The sequence below is a fragment of the Artibeus jamaicensis genome, unplaced genomic scaffold (genome assembly GCF_021234435.1).
Source record: "Artibeus jamaicensis isolate MK-2021 breed Jamaican fruit bat unplaced genomic scaffold, CSHL_Jam_final contig_332, whole genome shotgun sequence".
Taxonomy (NCBI): domain Eukaryota; kingdom Metazoa; phylum Chordata; class Mammalia; order Chiroptera; family Phyllostomidae; genus Artibeus; species Artibeus jamaicensis.
In genome coordinates, this window is record NW_026521788.1 from 11,552,062 (window position 1) to 11,576,295 (window position 24,234).

At 36.3% G+C, this 24,234-nt stretch overlaps 1 non-coding gene across 1 annotated transcript; it reads right to left on the bottom strand.

Annotated features, from left to right (window-relative positions):
* Positions 1-1,099: 1,099 nt before the first annotated feature.
* Positions 1,100-1,285, bottom strand: LOC119040609 (U2 spliceosomal RNA). Its single transcript, XR_005080891.2, has one exon. It is a non-coding gene; the product is annotated as a U2 spliceosomal RNA (small nuclear RNA).
* Between the last annotated feature and the right edge of the window lie 22,949 nt (positions 1,286-24,234).

The window sequence follows — 24,234 nt, forward strand, 5'->3', positions numbered from 1 at the left end:
TTCATATGTAAAACCAGAGGAGCAACTCTCCACATAGGTAAGATTACATGTGAGGAGTAGGCAACAATATGTAAAATAAGAGCAAAGCTCCTCTCGTATAGAAGTCCTTAATATCAGCTTTATCATCCCCTTCTTCTACTCTCCTATAGTTTAAAGAAACTATAAAATTACATATGTCAAAATGGTGTTGCACTGGATACTTTTCAAACTTTTTGGCAGCCAAGTGTGTAAATATACTATTGGGGATTCATTCCCACCTTGTTTCCTGATATAGGGCCCAAGTATGTGAGAAATGTGTTCACAGTGCAAGCTGCAGTGTCTTGTGCTTGAAGGTAGCAGGCTTATATGCTCACCATGTTCTTGGCATTGATGTTGAAACAAATGCTTACCACTTCATTATAATTAGCACCTATTCCAAGAGATCAGTGTCCCTAAAATACAGGAATCTGAATAAATAATGCCTTATCTTTTTCTGTCCACTAATATTTCTGTTATTTTATTATGGTCATAATACTTTAATTATATCTTTTTTAAAAGGCAAAATATATTACGATTGGATATTTTCTTAACAGTGATCACTATAGAGAGAAGTTAAATTTAGATTCATTATTAAAGCAAACTTTTAGAATATATATATATACATGCATATTTAATTCTTTAATTTATTGTGCTGTTCAAATATATCCTACCTTAGAATTGAAATGATTAAGAAAAAATAAGCTACCCTTGACTGTTACTATAGCTACACACTTATTCAGTGATGGGTGAATGCACCTAAAAACTGCAACATAGATTTTGACTGTCCATAAAAATCAACTTGGAGTTTTATCAAAAATAAAAATGCATATGCCTATGCTCTCCTTTGCCCATTCTGCTTCATTAATGTATTAATAGTGTAGAAACTGAGATGCTGTTTTTTAAAAAAGACAAAATACAGTGGTTTAACAAAAGACATTTTGTAATAATGCAGAGGTAAGTGGGAAGTCTGGGATAAATAGGAAGTTGTGATCCATAATATCATCCAGGCTCAGGCTAGAAAATCAAGTGCTCCACTCCCAAGAAATAGCTCTTTTCCTTGATCCAGCATGGTCATTCCTATTATTATTATTACCAGCTGTGGCAAAGGAAGTCCAAGGTGAGAATCATTGTTTCAGAAGATGACCTGAAACAATTCATCTTTATTTCCTTTGCATTGAACTTACTTTATTTTACACTGTACAGAATGCTGTTGAACTGATAAGAACAGATACTACACTTGATCTTAGCCAAAAGGCCAAGAATCTGGCAAAGGAAATAGACCTCCAGGAAATCCAGGAAGCTCAGACAGTCCCAAAGAAGTTGGACCCAAGAAGGAACACACCAAGGCACATCATCATTACATTAGCCAAGATTAAAATGAAGGAGAGAACCCTAGAAGCAGCAAGAGATAAGGGGACTGTCACCTACAAAGGAGTTCCCATCAGACTGTCAGCTGATTTCTCAAAAGAGACCTTACAGGCAAGAAAGGGCTGGAAAGAAGTATTCCAAGTCATGAAATCCAAAGACCTACATCCAAGATTGATCTACCCAGCAAAGCTTTCATTTAGAATAGAAGGGCAGATAAAGTGCTTCTCAGATAAGATCAAATTCAAGGAGTTCATCATCACCAAGCCCTTATTATATGAAATGTTAAAGGGACTTACCTAAAAAAAAGAAGATAAAAATGATGAACAGTGAAAGGACAGCAAACTCACAGTTATTAACCACCACACTTAAAACAAAAGCAAACTAAGAGGACAGCTAGATCTGGAGTGAACCATAGAAATGAAGATCACATGGAGGGTTAGCAACGGGGGAGTAGGATAAGGGAGAAGAAGGTACAGAGAATAAGTAGCATAGATGGTAGGTAGAAAATAGATAGGGGAAGGGCAAGAATAGTATGGGAAATATAGAATCTAAAGAACTTGAGACACGTGGTCATAAACTAAAGGGAGGAATGGTGGGGGCGGAGGATGCAGGGTGGAGGGGAATGAAGGGGGACTAGAACTGTAATGGCATAATCAATAAAATATATATTTTTAAAAAATCTTGTTGAATAGCTAGAACTAGCTACAGGAGCCTGAGAAACATAGTCAGTGATAAGTAATCATGGATCCAGCTAGGAGTCTACTTATTTCATTGGTAAATACTATAAAGAGAAGAATAAATAACAGGGGAGTAGTAGTTTCTTATGTCATAAAGAATTTGAAGGTTCTAAATATTTAAATACATTCTTAGACAAGTTGGAAATTTTAGAAAGAATGTGGGAAAATGAGCTCTAAAGTCAGGAAGAACCATTTTCCAAATGTGGGTCTAACCTTCAAAATCTATGTGAAGTAAAAATTTCTGTTTTATATTTTGTATTTTAATCATTATAGAAGTGATTATTACACATAACTGGCATACTACATGATATAGATACACATAATACAGAAAGTAAAAATTTTACAATCCACCCATAAAGTAACCATTGCTAATGACATTTTTCTCCACATTTATATTCCTCTCAAGAGATATACTAACATAAAACTATTGAGCTTCATTTTACAAAAATTTCATTTTTTCACCTGCTGAAAACTGCACAAACCATTCTTCGTGTTCTACTCAATTCTGGTTGCTATAACAGAATACCATAGACTGGATGACTTATAAACAACATAAATTCACTTCTCACAATTCTAGAGGCTGGGAAGTCTAGGGCTGGGTGCTGGCAGATGCAGTTTCTGGTGAGACCATGCTTTCTGGTCCACAGGCAGACTGCCATCTTTCTGCTGTATCCATAACGTGGCAGGTAGGGGCAAAGGAGCCCTCTGGGACCTATTTTGTAAAGGTACTAATTCTATTCATGAGGGCTCCACCCAAGTGACCTAATTATTTCCCAAAGACTCCATATCCTAGTAACATCACATTGGGGGTTAATTTTCAACCTATGCATTTTAGGGGGGGTCAAACTTCATTCTATAGCACCTAGTAAAGAAGACATATGTAAACATATTTGTTTAATAAATACATCAATTGTAATATTTAAAAAATTACTCCAAATTGAGTAAGTGGAACTAATCCAAATTAAAAATTATTCTATGCAGAAGAAATTTTGGAAACCTATAGAGAAGTTAAGACATAAAGAATGTACATATACCTAGAAATAAAAGTATCCCTAAGAAACATTAAATTACTAAAAGCAAGTTTCAGAAGGATATAAATGCCATTGTTATTGTTAATAGAAAAATATTCACAAAAAAATACCCTTATATTTAATGGAGTTATATGAGTACATTTTATCAGTGAAAACTTTCCATGATGGTACATAAAAATCTACTTCATCTTCACTATAATCCATTTATATATTTGATTACTTACATAATGGCTATATATATGTTTAACCACTCCCTTATCAATGGACATTTAAATTATTTTCAGTATTTCACTATTGCAAAAAATGTGGCAAATACCATGTTTATTTTGTATATTTATCATTACAGGTTCTTTCCATGAAAGTTTTTACTAGAGTTAGAAATGTTATAGCAAAAAGATTAACATTTCTAAATTGAATAGCAATTATCAAATTGCTCTATAATATGTTATAATATTCCTGTCAGAAACACAGTGCTCATTTCTCTACAGTCTTGCCTTCAGTGAAACAAGGTTAGCAAATTGTGACAGAATAAGAGCTACTGACTTACACAGAAAGCCTCCAGAAATCCACTGAAGTTGAAGATCAATGGCACTTGTGGTGTCAAATGTATCCTAACTCAGTAATGACAGATGGAATACTGCCACCTAGACTATATTCTAAAATTTTCAAACTTAATAACATTGGTTAAGAAACATTGAGAATATACCTCCCTATATTTTATTTGATCCTACAATATGCGATACAGACTACCTTATGAGCATGAAATAAAGAAGCTACACTCTTACTGATTTGAAATCTACTTTCTTTAAATCTAATAACAACACAGGGTTCAGAAATTTAGTCTTATATTACAATGTATATATCCCCAGAATAATAATCACATTAAATTTCACCTGAAACTAGGAATGAAATGCTAGAACCACAAGAGATGTAATCAGTCCAACACCAAATGCTATTTACATTATTGCTTTTGCTTTGGAAATAAATTTTAAATGTTTGATATTCAGGGGTGCCTAATTAAAAGACATTGAAATTAGAAGGTGAAATTGAAGGAAAATATTTTTTCATATTGTCTAGTCACACCCAACACACCATATAGACTGATTAAAATTCAAAAATCCCCAAAGCTTGTGAGTGTGTGTGTCCTTTCTCTCTTTTTGGTAAAATGTAAATACTCAATATATTTTACAGCTTACCTTGATTTTTCTTTTAATAAAGCAGTCATAAATATAAATGTGAATTACTAGATTTTCCTACCAATAGATAGGCTGCTAGGGAAGACATAACAAAGTACCATGGACTGAGCAGCTCAAACAACATATATTTATTTTCTCACAGCTCTGAAGGCTAAAAGCCAGAGGTCAAGGTGTCAGGAGAGTTAATTTCTTCTAAAGCCTCTTTATATTAACAGCAGCAAACAAGTTTCAAAGGCTGACCCAGACTACTGACTCAGCATTTCTTTGACTTACATCGTCCCCAGCACAGTTGAAATTTTTGTTGTTATTAGACGATTCAAATTTCAAACTATATTCCAAAACTGACATATTTAGACTATAACATTTAAGTTATATTGAATAACATAGAAGTGAGATTTAATAAGAAAATATAAATGTTCTGGATGCTTTCATAAATAGACAATGCATGCAAGTTGCCAGTTGGGCTCCCAAACACAGCATACATCACAATGATGCTGCTAAGCTTTGTCTCCTGAACCTGGACGAAGCTGTCACTGCCTAACAGCTAGTGGTCATTCTACAGATGAACTTCATTTGCCATTACTGCTCCAGACCATGCCAGAGTCATCTGAATACACATCTGGTATGACAAGTTAAATATAAAGAGTGTAAGTTCTGAAATATTTAGACAGAAGTCAGATTACCACTGTAGTATGGGAACTAAAATAGAAATCGGCCCTTTTTTTCATCAAACAAGCAGTTTTTATTTTCATATCAAAGCCGAAGCAATCTAAACACATTTCCTAATGCCTAATCACTAAATCAAGTGAAAAGAAAAAGCTATTTCAAGAAAGTGCAGCAAACATTTTGCAAAATATAAGTATCCCATTACTTTGGGGACATTTAATGATTAAAACTAATATCCTGAGTTAAAATGCCAGCAGACATAGTTAATGGAGGAAAGAAAAAGCTTCAAGAGAAATCACTTGGAAAAAATCAATATTAAAAATCTGTACTCTGAGCAAATGTTGACACAAGGAATAAGATTTGTTAATAAGTACCCAAAGCAAAAACAAACTGTCTGCACACATTAAGCTGTTTAAGGAGACCCAAAAAAGAGCCTCAAATGGACAAACATTAAAGTATATTATTTGTCCAGAAAAAAAGCAAAAATAGTACTGATTTTATCTTTTGTATTTACTTTTACATAAAGATGGCTACTGAACATGCACAGTTCTTCAGTGATGAAGTTCTGTGATGTTTGCAGTGTTTTGCTTCACACTGCCCTGCATTTTTTAAAGATTTTATTTATTTATCTTTAGAGAGGAAGGGAAGAAGAGAGGGAGAGAAATATCAATGTATGGTTGCCTCTCAAATGTATGAGTCCCCTGCTGGGAACTGGCCTGCAACCCAGGCATGTGCCCTGACTGGGAATCAAACCACGATCGTGTGGTTCACAGGCCCGAGCTCAATCCACTGAGCTACAACAGCCATGCCCTGCATTTTAGACATCCTCTGAAATGTGGCATATTATTTGCAGAACTGTATTAACTGTATCCAATAATCACAATCAATAGGATAGGTCCATAATATTATGTTGTACTGAGCATATTACTATAAAAAATCTCATGAAGAATTTCAGCATCTTTTGATGCTAATAGCAGATATAAACAAATAAGCTGTGAATTGGTGTTAGCTATAAATAGTGGTTACAAAACAAGAGCTGGGTTCTACCTAGAATGAGTATGTACTCATTGCTTCTGAGGCATCAATACTTTAAACTCTTCTCAGTACACAGAGCTAGGAAGTACATGTATGTATACCAACTTGTGCACAGACACATGTCTAGGCTTATTTCTGTATTGTGTCTATTTACACACTACATATAACTTTTGGAAAACGAATCCACCCCAGTACCTGCAACTCCATTCTAGTGTGACAGTTCACCCTAGCTTTCCCCCTTTCCTTATTTGTATCTCCCTTCTCCAGCAGTGAGAAAGTTCCCTCTCACTAGCTATATAACACATTTACTTGTTCGATCCTAGTACATAGATAATGTCAGAATTCACCTAGATTCTTGAGAAAAACCAAATTACAAAATAGGGTTTATTATTTAGATTTATTTCATTTTTGCCTTTAGCTTTAAGGTATCCAATCCAAACACTGTTTTTAAATGTTACTTAGGTCACTTACTTTATTCTACATCTGCGTAAGTGCAGTTACGTGAATTTTTTATAACAGAGTTAGATTCATTTACCCCCAAAATAATGATTTTTGCTTTTGTTTTCATACAGCTGAGCAGTTCTGTAGACTCTAACAAATACATAGGTTCTTGTGTCCATCACCACAATTCTACACAGAAGGTCCCCAAAACTCTGCCATGTTGCACCATTATCACTCCTCTCCCCATCACCAACTCCTCTAACCACTTCTGTCTCCCTCCTCACAGCTGTGCAGTTAGGCCTTTCCCAGTGTACCACAGATAAGGAATCAGGGGACATATAGTCTCTGGGTTGGCACTGGCTTCTTTCACCAAGCAAAATGCTTTTCAGATTCATCCATGTCAATGGGTGAATGAATAGTAGCTCATATTTTTTTCTTTCTGGGTAGTACTACATTGTGTAAATGTGCCATAGTTTTTTTATCCCAAGAAAAATAAAATTTAGGCCCTGAAGCCCAAGAACCAATCTTATGTTCACAGCTAGGCCTCAGCATGATGACAAACTGATCGGTTTATGGCTAAGCCCTATTATTCTCCTATTGACATAAACAATCTGACAGAACATCCATGTCCGGAAAAGCCCTGGTGCAAACTTCAAAATACAAAATATCCCACTTCTCACTCACTGAGGACTTCTACTGCTCACTGCTTCTCACTGCTACTTCTTTACTAATTTAGCTTAATCTTAATTTTGTCTGCCCTCCCTATAGGTAAGATTTATTGAGGTGCCTAACCATATAATTGTTCCACTTTCTTACTACAACTGATCTAGAGTGAACCTCTGCTACCTTAGACTTTCCCCTGAATATTCAACCCAAGACCAAATCATGTAAGTTCTGAGACACCTTCCTCACAGTCCCCTTGGGTTAGCACTGGGCTTTACTTCAAGGTCATAAACCCAACTTGTTCAACTATGAGTGTGCTCCTGGTGGTCTTTCGCTGAAGGGCATTACCAGTCTCATCCTTGATTTAAGGACATCTGAATTTGTTTCCGATATTTCAGTGACTATGAATAAAGTTGCTGTAAACATCTGCATAGGTTTTTGCGTGACTATAAGGTTCCATTTCTCTTGGTAACATTCCTAGGAGTGGGACCGCCAGATCATACGATAGTTTAAGGGAAAGAACATGTGGAAAGAAGAAAAACAGAAAGAACACATGGACATGAACAACAGTGTGCTAACTGTGGGGGGAGGGATGCAGATGAAAGAGGGATGGGGTGATAAATGGTGATGGAGAAAAACAAAATTAAAAGTAAAATAGCTGTATGTTTAACTTTATAAGAAACTACCAAACTATTATCAAAGTGAATGCCATTCAGCATTTCTATTGGCAATGTTTGAGCATTCCTAAAGCTCCACATCCTCCTCAGTATTTGGCAGTTTTATTTTTATTTTAGACATTCTTATAGGTAGGTAATAGTGTCTAAATGTGGTGTTAATTTTCACTTGTCTAATTATTAGTGACATCTTTTCATATGCTTATTTTCATCTCAAATCTGTTTTGTGAAATGTCTATTAAATCTTTTGCCCATTTTTAAAATTAGATTATTTTCTTACTCTTTAGGTTTTGATTCTAGATACAAATACTTTGTCAGAAACATGATTTGCAAATATTTTCCTACTCTGTGGCTTGTCTTTTTTTCTCTTGCACAGATGGGTTTATCTCCTGCAATCATTGAGCTATTCTCATGATTTTTTCACATCTCCAAATAGTTGTCATTCTTTAATAAAAACCATCTTAACCAGAAAATTAGAGTAAAGATCTGAGGTGAGAAAAATAAAAATGAAGGTTGGATAGAAATGAGGATTAATGAAGTAATCAAGAGAGAGACTTTCACATTGATTGTTAAAGATTATGATGAACTCAACTCTTGGTGGCTGAATTCCAAGTGAGTAAAATAACCACCACCAAAACACACCATGATCTCCAGCATCTTCTCACTGCTCGTAAAGCCCACATCGATACCTTAAAAAGTCCTGCTGAACTTTTTGTCATCTTTTGACCCCATATACAAGCACATTACCTTTATTTTGTTTTTCAAATATGAAAATTTCCTTTCTTCTTTAGGTCCATCACTGCAGAACTGAAGAGTTCTGCCTAGAAGACCAGGTCCCCATGCTTACTCGCTGTTGTCACTTAATTATCAATACAGATGCCACCTTGTCAGATGCACTTTTCTTAACATAGCAACAAAGAGCACATGTACCTGCTTTTTGCTATTTCACATCACCTTGTTTTTTTAACCTCATAGTACATATACCATTTGAAATCCCCTTGCCCTTTTGATTAACTTTTTCTTAATTAATTTTTCAGAGTAACATCGATTAACAAAATTGCAGATTTCAAGTGTACCATTCTGTAATACATCACCTGTACATTGTATTGTGTGTACCAACCAGAGTCACATCTCCTTCTGTCACCATATTTTTGAGCCAATTTACCCTTTACTACCCTCCCACCGCCCGCTTTCCCTCCGGTAACGACCATATTGTTGTCTGTGTCTATGAAGTTCTGGTTTTTGTCTTGCAGCCATTCCATTCTGAACACACCTGATCTTGTCTGATGGGCTTTGTATGGTCTTGCTCACTCCCTCCCTACTCACTAGAATGAAATCACTCCAGAGTGGGGAAACATGTCTGTCTGAAGCCTCGTAATCCAGACACAAAACCCAGCACCTGCCACATAAAAAACACTCAGTAAATGTTTTTAATGAACAGATAACTGAATGAATGATGAGGTGATAAAAAATGTCATTATAGTGTTGCCGAATTTTCCTAATTCTCTGCAGAGAACTCTAATTGATAGATGTTAGAACATGAATGCTTTTGCCCTTACTAAGAATTTATGAGCATCTGCACTGAAAATTTTCAATGGTTCAATTATTCTTGTTGTTAAAGTAATAAATTATCCCTTATAGTAATTAAATAATGAGGAAGAAGACCAATTTAAAGATTGCTATCATATGCATATGCTAACATTTTGCTATCAGCTTTATTTAGGCACTAACTTTAAGCAATCCATACATGTTATTTGGGTGCATTTCACTTTTTTCAGACATCAAGATCATTATTTCCCTTATATTTTCTGCAGTTGTTCTAGTACAAGAAGCCTTAAAACTCTAGTTATCTATAGCAGTTGGTTAATATTTCATGAACAACATAACAAAGTAGGAATTGAAATTTATTCTTTTGGATCAAGAGATTGAGCCTCTCTCAATCATTTCCTTTTAATCATTCTTCTGGTTCATTTGTTAGTTTCACCAAATTCCCATTGAGTTCTTTGAAATCACAAGTAATTAATTCAAACCCAGAAACCCAGTTAACTGTGAGATATAAACATTTATTATATAAGAGTTTATGAAATATTTTAAATAATATTTTGATAGTGCTAAAAATACTTTCTATAAAAAGCCCACAATTTATGAAATATTCTTAAAAGTTTTCATTAGGACTCAGGGAATTCTCTTTTTTCAAAACATATTTTTTATTTGTATTGAATTTATTGTGGTGACATTGGTTAATAAAATTATACAGGTTTTGTGTGTACAATTCTATAACACATCATCTCTATATTACATTGTGTGTTCGCTACCCCAAGTCAAGTTTCCTTCTATCATCATTTATTCCCCTTCACCCTCCCTCACCCCCTTTCCCTCTGGTAACCACCATACTGCTGCCTGTGTCTCTGAGGGTTTTTTTTTTTCCTTAATTCCTTTACCTTTCTCAGTCAGCCTCCCCACCTTCTTCCACTCTGATGGCTGCCAGTCTATTCTCTGTGTCTGAGTCTGTTTCTATTTTGTTAGTTTATTTTTTCATTAGATGTCACATATAAGTGAAATCATACCATACTTGTCTTTTTCTGACTTGCTTATTTTACTTAGCATAATCCTCCCCAGGTCTACCTATGCTGTCATAAAATGTAAGATTTCCTTCTTTTTTATGGCAAAGTACAATTCCATTGGGTAAATGTACCACAGCTTCTTAATTCACTCATCTTTAATGGGCAGTTGTGTTGCTTCCAAATCTTGGCTATTATAAATAACTCTGCAATGAACATAGGGTGCTATGTTCTTGTGAATTAGTGCTTCAGGTTTATTTGAATATATGCCTAGAATCGGAATTGCTCAATGAATCTATTTTTACATCATAAAGTTGATATGTTTTCAACATGTGTCTTAAGAAATAATATGTTAATTATTATTTAACCATTCACAATGATGAGTCATTGTGCTTGACACTAGGAATGTAACAGTGGACAGATGACATAGTCCCTGTATCTACGGAGTTTAGAGTTGGGGGCAGATAATGCTGGACTTACTCACTTGACTAAATCCCTACCACCTGCCACTGCTTAATAGGCAATTATCATAGCAAGGTAAGTGCTGGACTGAATGCTGTAGATGCAGAAAAGGGGCTCCCATCCTCTCCTGGCAACAGGACCAGGTCAGAAAGTGATGATGGCTAGCTTCCTAATGGAAGCCACAGCTAACCTGATGTTAAGAAACAAAGAATGAGTAAAAATCAACCAGGTAGTGATGGTTGCAGGCAAGCTGAGTGAGAAATTTAGGCAGCTCTAGGGGTTCGAAGAGAAGGGAGTGAAAGGCAAACTGGAGAACTCAGACTACCTTCGTACGGTGGGAATGTGGCTCCATGGTTGGGCATATTGCTGTCCATCATTTAACTTCAATCACTTATATGTAGGGAATTTTTACTTTATGTTAAAATATTTACTTTTGTAAGCATAATAATTATAATCTTCATTTTTTGCAATGTCTAAGTTGTTCTTTGAGAATTAGTTATTGCTAAGGGATATGTTTAGTCAATTGCTCATTTATATCCTGTTGAACGCAGTGCTCATTAGCTAAATTAAGTGATAATTTCATGAGTCCCGATAGACAATATATTTTTCCAACTACTTGGTTTACCAAAGCAAAGTTGCTTCAGGCTTGTCAAAATAGATTATTTAATCATACAATATATAAAAATATATCACGTCTAATAGTAAAATATTATTCATGTTAAGGTGCATTGTGAAAGAATACTTCAAACCTTCACTTACAGTCATAGATCATAAAGCCTTTCAGAAAAAAAAGGCATTACATGAAATATATTAACAACTTGGAACTAGTTAATATAGATTGATATATTACCTATCTATATTATTGATATATTGACTATTGATATCAATCTATGACTAGATTGATAACTTAGAGGAATTACAATGATGAGAGAATTGTTAACTTCTTGCTCGGAGGGCTAAGTCCCTAACTGCTGGTCATTTTACCTTTTTTGTTCCACTGAAAGCCAGGCAATGATTGTTTCTGGCCACTAAATAGAAAACACAAAAGAGAGAGAAGTGGATCCAGAAGGCTAAGAATGGTGCTCAACTGGATTCAACATTTTTTAAATTTGTAAAAGCTGCTCCCTTTGCTCTTCGTTGGTGTGAACACAAGGATTTGCTGGAGTCCAAAATCCCGTAAAAGTGGCAGGAAAAGTAGGCCCAGATGGCCTTGCTTAGTAATGAGAAATAATGACATGGGAAAAGCAGGCTGGGGCCATTGAGTCTCAAGTGAGGTATTTTAGGTAAAGTGAGATTTTAAAAAGAAAACAAAAAATATGGTTATACGAGGCCTGTCCATAAAGTATCCAGCTGTGTACTATGAAAAATTAGACACATTTACTGAAGAAGACACAAGATACAAGAAATATTGTATGTAAGACCATGATACCTCAGTCCCCTTCAAAGTAGGCACCTTGGGACCTCACACAGTTCTCCTGACGGCTGACTGCAGCATGGTGTTCTTTCTGCTCTGGTAGCAGAGGCTGCAGAACAGATTTTGCCACAACATGTTTCATGCCGAGATTCTGCGTTAAAATCTTGAAACATAGTCATTTTGAGAATCCCCAGATCAACTTCTAGTTCTCAACACTGCCAGTTGCCAATCTTTGTTGCTTGCAGCCCATACATGTTCAACATTCTCAGGTGCTCTGCTTGTTGCAGGCCTTCCAGAACATGGATGACTTTCAACCAATTCCTGACCATTTTTGAAGCATTTATGCAAAAATTTTATTAGCTCTGCACTCATTGCATCAACCCAGAAAGCCTCGAAGTTATCCAAATAGTTCCTGGGGAGGAATGTTCAAGCTTAACACAAAATTTGATGTGGCTTCATTGCTCTACTCATACAGTCATTTTGCATGTGATGGATCACACAGTACACATGCTCATTATGGTGTCTACCACCCCCCTGAGTAGCACAGTAAAGTTGTTATTGTTCACACATGCACTTTCCAGTCCACTCTCCTTGGCTGCCAGGTTACATCGATGTCAGGCAAACTGTTTTGTTATATTGATGATGGCTGGACTTTTTCCGGACAGATGTCATATAACCTAGCTATATATCTTCTGAGATGTGTGGAAAATATACTTGCAATATTGTATTTACAGAATGTGAGCTACAACTCATAGAAAAGCTGCTTCTTTTGACGGGCTATTAGAAATGAGATACTAAGGTTTCATGACTTTTTATCCCCGGAGTCACTTGTTTGAGTTGAGACCACGTCAGCACCCACTGGCAGTCACTTTTATCTAATGATTGTGTTTGACCTCGTGAATTGCTGCTACTCCTGTCACACTCTCTTCAACAGATGCACAAAGGAAGTGGGATTGCACAGAATGACAGTAGACTAGAGATAGGGACACTGGGGTTCCAGCTCTGTCACATTAGCTATTTTTCCCTTAGGCAATTCACCTAAAATCTATGGACTTTGGTTTAGACTACGAAATGATGTTATTCTGGATCTCTAAGTCCATTATTCAAAAACTAAACTTCAAATTATACCTCTGCCTGTCAAATAGCAGAATAAAGCAATTAATAAAAAACACAAACTAACTTCTTTATAATAAACATTACATCTTCTTTTTCTGTCAAGTAGGTTGGCAGATAAGAGAAGCTGAAGAAAAGAAGGAATGGAGACACCACTCACACAATTTGAATTAACAAAGCTGCCTTGTGGCAAATGACTTAATTAGCCATGTTGACAAGCTGAGCTAAAGAGTAATGAAATCCCTGTTTCCAAAATTTCATCATCTGAAAGAGTTTAGATTCTTAGCATTCTACCAACCGAGCCTTAGCATACTTGTAATTGAAGAAGACTGTGAATGGGTGACCCATCTCAGGCACCCTCTTCTGTGCCTACACCAGCCCAGCACGTGGGATATTGGCATGTGCTCAGCCCAAATAAACCTGAAATGTTTACTCAGGAAATGATCTGGGGTGATCTTTAATCTGCTCTTTCATAACACAGTTGTTGATTTATCTCTCCTTTTAGTTCTAACTTTCTTCCAACCAGCTGGTTCAGTTTATCAGTTAAACCAACTTCTTGATCTTAGTCCGTATCTGTAAGAACTATGCACTTAAATATCATGCTTGAGACTTATGTTGAGCCTACTTTATATCATGTCCACTATTCTCATTTTAATGACAAGATTCTTTTGTATAATTGCTTCAGTTAGAAATCTGTTGCAGTAAGATCGTGTTAAGAAACATTATTTTTCAATTTTGAGGAACAAGTATGAAAGACACAGAGATGAGGACTTGGGGGGGGGGGGGGGAATGGGAGGGAGGGGGGAGACCGGGCAGGGGGGTGGGGTGGGATGGGAGAAATAGATAAAAAAAAATGTACTTGAAAAGTAACTAAATAAAATTTAATAAAAAAAAAAAGAAACATTATTTTTCAGTTCATTAGCTTCGTGCTCCCAAACCATTTTAAGTTTTTAATATACTGGACGCAATGTTGGGGGGGCTTCTGTATGCACACATGACTTCATGCATGTGTGTATATCTGTGTATAAGGGTGATGCTATCTTTTCTCCATTGTCTGTTTTTGGCCTTTTTTTTTGAAAATTAGTTGCCCACACATGCGTGGGTTTTTTCCTGGGGTTTTCAGTTCTGTTCCTTGGGTCTGTGTGTCTGGCCTTCTGCCGACACCATGCTGTTTTGATTATTGTTGCTTTATAGTCAGGGAGGGTGATACCTCCAGCTTCCTTCTTTTTTCTCAGGATTGTTTTGGCTATTCGGGGTCTTTTGTGGTTCCATATAAATCTGATTATCTGTTTTGCTCTATTTTTTTAATGGCATAGGGATTTAGATGAGGATTGCATTACATCTGTATATCACTTTGGGTAGTATGTCCATTTTAATGATGTGGATTCTTCCAACCCATGAACATAAAACATCTTTCCATTTCATTGCATCTTTTTCAGTCTCGTTTAATAATGTCTTGCAGTTTCCATTACAGACACTAGGGCATCAGGAGAGGCCTGGGAACTCATGGCTTCAGTCTTAGGTTAGCTTTAAGTGTCCCTGTGACATTTAAATGAATATGACAGAAAAGCAGTAGAATATTAATTCTGTTCAAGAATGATCTTTTGATCAGTTGCTCTGTATTATACTCTAAGGTAGGCACTATGGATGCAAAAATGAATAAAATAATGAGACAGAATAATAGAATAAAGCATGCTTTTTATGTATTCTCCTTATTCTTGCCACCTAGTAAAAAAAAGATATAAGTAGAACAACTAATTATAAGTGCACTGATGAATGTAATACAAGGGGAAGGCTATAAAGGTACAAAATATCAAACCTCATTTGAAGGTGTCAAAAGGCCTCCTTAAAAATTAATTTGAAACAAAAACTATATTATATCTTCAATTGCATGCCTAAGCCATAATAAATGTCAGGCCTACTTGTTAAGTTTTATTTTAAACTTATTTTCATGATATGGCACATCAAACTAGTGAGATCTTAAGCTTTGAATGATGTTAAATTCTTAAGATTGGCAACATAGACTAATTTACTTTTTGCGACTTAACTAGTTCAGTAAGCTTTTTATGTATCAGATATATTCTTGAGTGATTTCTATGAGCTGATTGTACAGTTCTGATGGTGTATCAGAGATATCATAGAAGTAGTAAGAGATGAGATTGATTGAAGTAAAATTGATTGATGCAAGCTTTGATTTAGAATATAACTCATTGACCTTGATCTAATAGACACTATAGAGTTATGGAAAGCTTATGAGCTGGTAACTGTCATGGTCATTGCTATAACAAAGAAAGATTAATTTGCAAAAGCTGTCTTAACAATCACATGCTAGTATCAAGGTATTTTAATGTGTTTTAAACCTGCATCCATGTCATTATATTGTCTAATATTATTTTACTGACATATGGTCCAATACTTTAAGCATAAATCTTCCTTCCACATTCTCTACAAATTGAATCATTAATTTCAAAAGTGCATTAACATATTTATCACAAAGAAATTTAATTTTACTCTCAGTGTTCATGAAGAGGTCTAATAATAAAATAAAACCAGTGGTTTAATAAAGTTTCCAAACTTTTCCTTCCCATGCATCACTCATTAGAATATCGGGCAAAATAAGGACTTTGCTTTGTTGTTTTCTCTTCCAGATAACTGGCACCTCTGTAAATAGGTTGGAAATACCGGGGAAGGGTCAATGGGAAATAGTGGGGATCTTTAGGGTTTGATGTGAAGTCCTTAAGAGGTCTAGTTTAGATTCTTCAGGATTTATGTATAGTGGTGAAGGTCACAAAGTCCGATGACTCATTAGTACCATCAAGGATCAGAGACTCTCAGACAAGAGAGGCAGCTGTCAGCACTCTGTTAATCATAGGGCTAGAATGAAGAAAATATAGACATAGTAGTAAGGGTGGGTGGTATGGACAAAGAAGAACTGGGAAGTTTGGAATCATATAAATGCTCATGAAATGGTTCCTCTCTAGGTAGGTTAGACCTGACCCCTTCATGATCTCATCCAAAGGCATAAGGGACAGTTTAGGGCAACTTAAATCTCTCAAAAATTAAATGTAGTTTACATTTAAATTTTTAGGACACAGAGGTCTCACCTAATAACCACGGGATTAGGAAAATTCTATTTGTCTCTTGTCTGATTCATTTAATTTTTATACAATAAATGTGTACTTTTTCTATAAGCAGAGGAAAAACGAATTCTTTTAAGACCTTCTCTCTCTCTCTTTGCACATATAAATATATCAACAGACCCAAAACTACCTAAAAGTTATTATAATATTAGGGAGCAACACATTATGTTTTTAATAGTTTAAAGTTAAAACATGGACACATCTGCTGCTATTAACATAAATAAAATAGCAACACTTTGGAAGCATTACTTCTAATTTTGTTTTTTTTAACCTTGGAGTGAAAGAGAAGAAAAATGGTAGTGTACATCATCATCCAGTTATTGGTATCAGAACTCTCTATTTGACTGAAACTTCTAAAATTGTATTTGTGTTTTTAAATATGAAAAACTATCTGAATATTCAGAGACTCAGTTAAACTATGCAATGGAACAGTAAAGAGAATGAATTTAAAGATGACTGATTAATAAGAATGGTCTAGTTTCAGAAGATTTAAATAAGAAATGACAACAGCAGCTCAAACATTTATAGCAATAATGTTAAGAACTAATATTTTGTTGAGCTTACAAAGGTCTAATCATCCTCCTCAGCACTGCTCTTATGTGTCACCTCATTTAATATCCACTATAGTCATATGAAGAGGTTATTTATCCCCTCTCTATTTCACAGATGTATAAACTGAGGCTTAGAATGAATGAATGACTTGCTCAAAGTTGCACAAATAATCAAGAAGTACAGAAGGGATTTAAACCAAGCTCTATCTAATTCTTGACCCCATTGTCTAAAACAAAGTTATCTCTAAAATTTATAGGAGATGTTAGCAGATAAAAACAAGTATGAGCTTTATTTACCATTATAAATAAAACATTCATAATTGAACTGATAAAATTTCAGTGACTGATGAACTGGATATCTAAAAAGAGCCACTAAAATATTGAGAGTATCTCTATAATTTATATGCTCATATATAAAAGTGTTCATAAATCAATCACTCGCACAAATTTTCTACTCAAGGCATCTATATTTTCTGAGTGACTTTCCCTGGTGTTCTGGTTGTTCTCATATTCTTCCACTGGTTAATTACAGAATAGCTCCAATCAGGAGTTCTCAACATTTCCCTGAAAATAGACCCATTTTATTTCATTTTTTTTTATCCTCACCTGAGGACATACATGTCCACTGATTTTAGAAAAAGGGGAAGGGAAGGAGAGAGACAGAGAGAGAAACATCAATGTGAAGGAGAAACATCAATTTGTTAACTCTCACACATTCCCTGAATGGGAACTGAACTCACAACACATGTGCCGTACCTAGGAATTGAACCTCTGACTTTTTGGTTTACAGAACAATGCTCTATCTAACTGAGCCATTCTGGCAAGTGCAAAATAGGTCCCTTTTAAAAGCAGTCTAAATTTCTAGGTGCTCTTCATGATCCCTAAAAGCATGTACAAACATAAAACACTATTTACCCATATTTTTCAGATCATAAGATGCACCTAGGTTTTAGAGGTGGAAAATAGAAAAAAACATTTTAAAGCAAAAAATGTTGCAAAATATTTAATAACATAAATAACATAATATGTCACCAATGTAAGTGTAAACAGAACTCAACAGCAGTATTAACAACCATTATTCCACCCAAATGTGTGGGGGAAAGGTACGTCTTATAGTCTAACAAATATGGTAGATTATTTCAGGGGATTCACCAGGCCCCTGAAACTGAGGTGAGCATGTCACTGGTGTGCCCAGGACAGCCCTGTTGCCAGTGTCCCAAATGTCTGTAGCAGTGTCCTCATTAAGATAATAAATCACATGAACTCCCTACCTAAAAACCACTCTAGTTAAAAATATCTACCCATTATTCATTTTTATTTTTCTTCTTGGTCAAAATATGGTTCTCCTTCCTTAACACATTATTATTGACCACTGGGATCAGTGAAGATGTGAACCATGAATGAACATCAGTAAGCATGAAAAAATAATGACCTGAAATCATCACCCTTCCTGGCAAATTGTTTCCCTACAATGAAGTGAGTATCTTAATATTATGGAATGAACTGTGTCTCTCCAAAATTCATATGTTTAGTTCTAAACTCCAGTCTCTCCAAATGTGGTTATATTGGAAGATGGGGTCTTTAAAGAGGTAACTAAGTTGAAATGAGGTCATTAGAGTGGACCCAAACCCCAAATGACTGACATCCTTATAAGAAGAGGAAATTTGGACACAAACCAGTGCAGAGAAAAGACAATATGAAGGAACAAAAGACAATGTGAAGAAGATGCCATCTACAGGTTAAGGAGATAATCCTCAGAAGAAACTGGCTCTGCTAACATTTGATCTTGGACTTTTAACCTCCAGAATTATGACAAAAGAAATTTCTGTTGTTGAAGCCAGCCAGTCTGTTTTGGAAGTCCCAGGAAACCAGTACACTTAATAACTGATCTTTGCATCTCCCCACTGTGAATGCAGTTATGAAAATTCTTTATTTGTACAACCAAAGCTCAGCATTGACCTGAACAAAGACAAACTGACAGTACTATTTTTTCATTGAAGGATGACAGTACTTCCCTCATTACCTAAGCCTCAGACCTCATACCTGACATGATATTAAGCCTGAAATATTTGAGATTATAATGAGCATTAGCTACTGAAATGCTCAGTACCATGGTGGGATATTTTTCAAAAAGAAAGTGACTTTTCCCCACAAATTAAGATATTTAAACAGCACTATCATCAACCCAGTAGGCAGATGATACCCCTGATCATCCCAGGGGAGAGGAAACCTAGCTGGTCAAAAGCAGAGAGACTCAGGACTTCCACCAAGATGGAGGCGTAGGTGGAAGCACTGTGCCTTCTCACACAACAAAGTTTATAAACAACAAAGTTTTAGCAACAAAAACACAGCAAACCACAAAAAAACTGAACTACACAGAAGTCTAACAACAACAAACCCTTCAGCCAAACCGGTAAGAGGGGCAGAGCCAGCAGCAGAGCAGGGTCGGGCAGAAAAGATCCGCTGGACCAACCCGGGCATGCAACCCAGGTGCGCCAGCAGCTGTGGGTGGATCCCAGGTGTGGAGTAGTAGGCGGACCCACTGAGGGTGCAAGGCGGTGGTCTCACTGAGGGCTGGCTACAGTCACACATTCGCGCACAGATAAACCAGAGAAGGAGGAGCGGTGAGACAACCTCACAGGCCCCAACAGCGGAAAGTGGCAGAGGGAACCGCCATTGTTCCTCTCTGACCCCGCCCCCACATACAGCGTCACAAACCAGTGACCTAGGTGGCCCCACCCTGGTGAACACTGAAGGCTCCCCTCCTCATTCGTAACAGGCACGAAGAAATCAAAACATGGCTCAAGAACAACTCAGAGCCCCAGAGCCCATAAATCTAAGCAGTGATGAAATAGCCAAACTTTCAGATGCACAGTTCAAAACACTGGTGATCAGGATGCTCACAGAACTGGTTGATTTTAGTCACAAATTAGAGGAACATATGGAAGCTAAACTAATTGAAATGAAGGGAAATACACAGGAAACCAATAATAATGGAAAGGAAACTGGGACTCAAATCAAAGGAGTGGACCAGAAGGAGGAAAAAAATGACCGAACAGAAAAGGATAAAGAAACAAGAATTCAAAAAAAAGAGGAGGCTTAGGAACCTCCAGGACATCTTTAAATGTTCCAACATCCGAATTATAGGGGTACCAGAAGGGGAAGAGGAACAGCCACCAGTGGAAAACTTATTTGAACAAATAATAAAGGAGAATTTCCCCAATCTGGCAAAGGCATAGACTTCCAGGAAATCCAGGAAGCTCAGAGAGTCCCAAAGAAGTTGGACCCAAGAAGGAACACACCAAGGCACATCATCCATTATTACATTAGCCAAGATTCAAATGAAGGAGTGAATCCTAGAAGCAGCAAGAGATAAGGGGACAGTCGCCTACAAAGGAGTTCCCATCAGACTGTCAGCTGATTTCTCAAAAGAGACCTTACAGGCAAGAAGGGGCTGGAAAGAAGTATTCCAAGACATGAAATCCAAAGACCTACAACCAAGATGGCTCTATCCAGCAAAGCTTTCATTTAGAATGGAAGGACAGATAAAGTGCTTCTCAGATAAGATCAAATTCAAGGAGTTCATCATCACCAAGCCCTTATTATATGAAATGTTAAAGGGACTCATCTAAGAAAAAAGATAAAAAAGATGAACAGTGAAAGGACAGCAAACTCACAGTTATTAACCACCACACTTAAAACAAAAACAAACTAAGAGGACAGCTAGATCAGAAGCAGAACCATAGAAATGAAGATCACATGGAGGGTTAGCAACAGGGGAGTGGGAGAAGGAGAAGGGGGGAGAAGGTACAGAAAATAAGAAGCATAGATAGTAGGTAGAAAATAGATAGGGGGAGTGCAAGAATAGTATGGGAAATATAGAATCTAAAGAACTTGAGACACGTGGTCATAAACTAAAGGGGGGAATGGTGGGGGATGGGTGTGCAGGGTGGAGGGGAATGAAGGGGGGAAATAGAACAATTGTAATGGCATAATTAATAAAATATATTTTTAAAAATAAAAGAACCATTGAGATAAAAAAAAAAGCACAGAGACTCAAAGTGATAGGGGACTCAAGACTTGGAAAACTTTAGCTTAAGAAGAAAGTTTATAAGTCTAGCAAGTAATGTGTATGTCACAGCATATGTTTCAGAAACTACAGATAAGGCCTGTCCTGGCTCCTGGGAAACAGCTGACCTCCTGGGGCATTGATAGAAGATTACCACCTGGGGACATCCGCCTGGAGACATCTGAACCTTTGTTCCAGGGAGAGCAGAGGACTACCCTCCCCTGGGAACAGCTAACTGCCCAAAACAGAAATGCTGCAGCTTCACTCACCTAATTCTCCCTGAATCTCAAAGCCCTCACTGCACCTTGTTTATCCACCCATCCCCACCTTATAAAAGGTCTGGCCTGGAAAGAAAAGACAAGATGGTCTGTTAGGGTATGAACCCACCATCCTCTCAGATCACCCGCCATCTGAACAAAGCACCCATAAAAGATTCAATCACTGTCATTGCTTATTGGGTTTGGTAGTGACAGGCAGCCTGAACACCAATGTCTTTTCCAGTTACAAAAGAGCTAAGTTTCACACAGTCTTAGGTCAGCCAAACAGTAAGCACCCAGGATTTTGAAAATTGTGTGGGAACAAAGCAAAAACCTTTCTTATAAATTTATTACAAGCTTGTACTAGAAGAAAAACTTGCTGCAGCAAATATCCTTAGGTAAGTTATACAAGTATAAACAAAGTTTTTCAAAAATAAATAAAATAAACAACGTTTTCACCTCTAATGGAGGACTAGCAGGTAGACATGAACTGCTAACATAAGAAGTATTAAGCATATTTAGTGGAATTCTTAAGAGATAAATGATGAATCTAGTTCAGTTCAGAATTATTTTCTCAATCACACTGGTTAAGGGTCATTATCCAATTTTAAGTGAAGAATAACTGAGACAGATGACAAAATCTATTACATATTCTTTTTGTGGCCCTGTTTATAAATCTGAGTTTTAAATGATATATAATTGTCATTAAAGAAGACTGGCAAAATTATTTTCACAAGCTCTCTTCCTTTTTTAAGTTTTTTATTGATTATGCTATTACAGATTTCTCAATTTTTTCCCTCTATCCCCCTCCACCCTGGCCCCCAACCCTCCAGCAACCCACCCTTACTTAGTTCATGTCCATGGGTCGTACATACAAGTTCTTTGAGTCTTCTGTTTCCTACACCATTTTTATCTTTCCCCATCTATTTCATGCCTACTAATTATGCTTCTTCTTCCCTGTACCTCTTTCCCCCATTCCTCCCTGCCCCCTCCCCACTGAACTCCCTCTGTGTGATGTCCATTTCTCTGATTCTGTTCCTGTTCTGGTTGCTAGCTTAGTTTTTGTTTTTGTTGTTTTTCTTTTCCTTTAGGTTCATTTGTTAATGGTTGTGAGTTTGTCATCATTTTATTGTTCATATTTTTATCTTCTTTTTCTTAGATAAGTCCCTTTAATGTTTCACATGAGTGCTTTTCATATATTGCTACAATCCCAATACACTTTTCATGTATTACCATGAGATGGTGACAATGCTGTAGAGAGCATGAAGCCCAATGTCCATGTATAGCAAAATTAGATACACAGACCTCTTCACAGAATCACTTTTTTCTTAATTTTCACCAAAGAACTTTTTTTTCATTGCATTTAGACAGAGACAAAGGGAGAAAGGAAGGGAGAAAGAAACATCAGTGCAACAGAGAAGCATCAATTTGTTGCCTCCCAGGAACACACGGACCGAGGAACGAACCTGCAACCTATGTACTGTGCCCTGATGGGGAACCAAACCCACAGCCCTTCAATTATGGGTCCATGCTCCAACAAACTTAGCCACACTCTGCAGGGCTGGAATCATATTTTGACAAGGCTTATTTCTCTCTGGATACAACAGATGTTAAAGACTGTCGTCTACTGGATACCATACAAGGTAGCTGGTTCCTTTTAAAACAAGGGCGATAATCAGGCACATAGACATGTTCAGTGGAAAATTTTCAGTTTTCCTATGTATTTATGACTGTGTAGAAACACCTATACTTACATAGGAATGTGATGTGTTTCACAGAGGAGTTTAAAAAATTATCTACTATAGTCTTCTGCCAATTGAACATGTTACTAATTACTTTAATTATAGCAACCAGCAGTCAAACAAACTTGTTCTAACCAATTTCTAGAGAATAAGACCCCATACTTTGACAAACAGAAAAACTTATAATTTAATCTTTTTGGCCCATGCTTACTGGAGAAAATCAAACTGGGGAAAATCACTTAATCCCAGAATGCCTCTATTGAATCAGAAAATAACTTGTCAATTTTATAGAGAAATGGCTCTGTATACTAGAAGGAAATTTTAAACACATTACTTTCCTTAAATTAACAAATAACTTTGAGAAGTTTACTCCCCTCTCTCAGAAAATAATCCCCCTTAATACACATCATGACATACTATGGCTTTACCTAATGTGCCGTGCAGTTGAGCATTTTTTTCCCACTTTTTGCAGCAGAAAGTCCCTACAGTGGAAACAACAATCACTATTCAATGCAGTAATCAAGTTCTACTGCTGTGATCATTTCATCTGCTTCCCAAAGGCACTCTCATTTAAACTCACCTCTAACTGAATTAAGTCCCACATTTTCTATCAATATATTTGTGTTTAATCATAAACTACTGTGTGATTTTTAGGCCTCTTGAAAAATCTAATATGCAGTTTCTTTTTAAGTTTCTTACAAATGCAGATGAAATAATAACTTGAGTTAACCTTCAAAATAAGATTTAAACATTTCTAGAGCACTCATGGTTTATTTTGTTTGTTTATTTTTTAAATTCTTTTAAATAGCACACAATGTCATTTTAGGCAAAGTTTGAGTAAACATTTAGTTTGGAAGAAATATTTTACAGCCAACCTGAATTTTAACTATCTCAGCCTTGAAGTTGAAAAGTTTCTGAATATGGTTCAGTACAAATTGAAATAAAAAAGTTTAAACTGTTACCAATAGCCAAAAAAAAAGAAGAATAAAAGAGGAGGAGGGGGAAGAAGGAGTGGGAAGGAGAGTACAGTAACTTACATCTTACACTTAGTACATGCTAAACATTATTCTAAACCTTTAAAACTTTAACCATTTAA